The sequence below is a fragment of the Oryzias latipes genome, chromosome 18, assembly GCF_053564925.1.
Source record: "Oryzias latipes strain Hd-rR chromosome 18, Olatipes_Hd-rR_3.1".
Classification (NCBI taxonomy): domain Eukaryota; kingdom Metazoa; phylum Chordata; class Actinopteri; order Beloniformes; family Adrianichthyidae; genus Oryzias; species Oryzias latipes.
In genome coordinates this window covers 11056077-11058275 of record NC_136254.1, presented here as the reverse complement: position 1 = coordinate 11058275, position 2199 = coordinate 11056077, and positions in this window count along the sequence as shown.

The following is a 2199-nucleotide window of genomic DNA, read 5'->3' as shown; positions in this document are numbered from 1 at the left end:
CTGCGACTTCAGTGAGACATGACTTTTTTCATCCTAATGTTTGTTTTTTGGGGATGCTGTGGCTTTGTCAGGGTCTGGTAGAGATGTCCAGCTTGACACCTCCTTCTTGACACGGCATTGACTTTTTCTAACTGGAAGTGTCGCTCAGTAGGGATTTGAGTGGACTGCAAATCACGTGACCGATGGAAACAAGGCCTCGTTACGTCCCCACTTGTCGAGCACATTGACAGTCTGTCAGTGGTTGAGCGGTTTGAAGAGCGATTTAACCCTTGTGCTATCCTAGGCACTTTAACGTTGGGAGTTGGGTCATCCAGACCCACTAGACAGTGCGCTGAACCTTTTTTCTTCAATGATTTGTGATCTTCACTGGTGTCCATGGATTACATGAAATCTTTCCAGCTTTATCCACCTTTGTCATGGTAGGGAGAACACGTCAAAGTAAGGGTGGGGTCATCTAAGATAGCACAAGGCTTAAACAGAATAGATGCAACAGTTTATTCTGGCAATATAATGGACGGAAAAACGGTTCATTGTTGTGATGAAAATCATAGCTCTTCTTAGAGATTCGGCTGTTTTGGATCAGCTCACTAAAAAGAGCCTCTCTTGGCTCCCAAACGTCTCTTTAGGTTTTTTTTTTTTTTTTTTGTGGCTTTATTTATTATCAACAATAATATGAACACAAAATTAATAACTAATGTAAAATTTGTTTTTATTCATATAAGGCTACAATATGTATGTTGTAAAGTATGATTTAAAAAAACAGCTGTTTATAATTTAACGTTTAAATACTTACATTTTTTAATCTTTTTCCTTTTAAATTTTAAGCGAATCAACAGAAAACACTGAAAGCAAAAAATTATATAAAAAATAAAAGTTAAGATGTGCAAGCCAAAACGAAAAAAAAAGGATTTCATTTAGTCTAAAGGATGACTTTTAGAATAAACAAATGTCTCAGCTTTGAGGAGCTCACTACTGCCCCCACTACTGAAAAGAGGTAAGGCTTCTGAAATTGAAGATCCTGAAGGCATTGTTTCCAAACTCTCTTGCCTCAAGATCTGACTCCCTTGAAAAGATGGTGGGGGAGAACAGTATGAAAATCGAAGGTCTGAAAAAAAACATTGATTTACTTTCGGAGGAGCTGAAAAGGAAATGAAAACTACCGGTAAAATGAAGGAGGTGGACACAAAAGTTAAAATGGGGGAACAGCACATGGGGTCCTGTGAAAGTCGCATTGAAGAGCTGGAGCGTTATTCTCGAAGATGGAACCTGAGGCTGGCCGGGGTTCCAGAAAACAACACAGAGGATGTGAAAGCTAAAGTCATCCTCATCTGCCAGAAAACCTTACTGGATAAAAACATTAAAGTAAATGAAGGTCTCAACATCGTGCACAGACTTGGGAAGAGAGACATTAATAAGACCACGCCACGAAACATCATCATCCAATTTTCCTCCCGCGCCCTGAGAGATGCTGTCTGGAAAGCAGCCAAAAAGTCCAGATACCTGAAAGAAAACAACATGCCTTTCTCTGAAGACCTCATCGCTTCAGACCGGGAGAAACGACGCCTCCCAGGGAACATCTGTCAAATGTTATCATGTTAAACCGACACAAGCCCCGTGTCCTGTTTAGCACCATAGATGCAGCTCTTAATGCCCCCAAGTCTGTGTATGTCCAACTACGCTGGAGACATGTGAAACCTTCTTTAAGTTTTTTGTGGACAAGGTGAATAATGTCAGGGCCCTCATATCACCACCTGGATTGGACCCCTCCGTTGTTGTGTCCTGCCCTGTAACCTTTGACCTGTTTGAACCAGTGACTCTGTCTGTTTTATATAAGACTGTGAAACACCTGAAGCCCTCAGGTTCCCCCTCTGATGCGATTCCACCCCAATTATTTAAAGAGGTTATCACTACTCTGGGACCTGCAGTTCTTGCTGTTGTAAACGGCAGCCTTTCCTCTGGTGTGTTTCCTAGAAACTGTAAACATGCTACAGTGCAGCCATTGATCAAGAAGCCTAACCTGGATCCCTCTGTGCTGTCCAATTTTAGACCCATTTCTAAACTTCCTTTCCTCTCGAAGATTCTGGAAAAAATTGCGTATGTCCAATTAAAGGATTTTTTGGATGAAAATGGCAACCTTGAAGTTTTCCAGGCTGGCTTCAAATCACTACACAGCACAGAGTCAGCTCTGCTCAGGGTGTT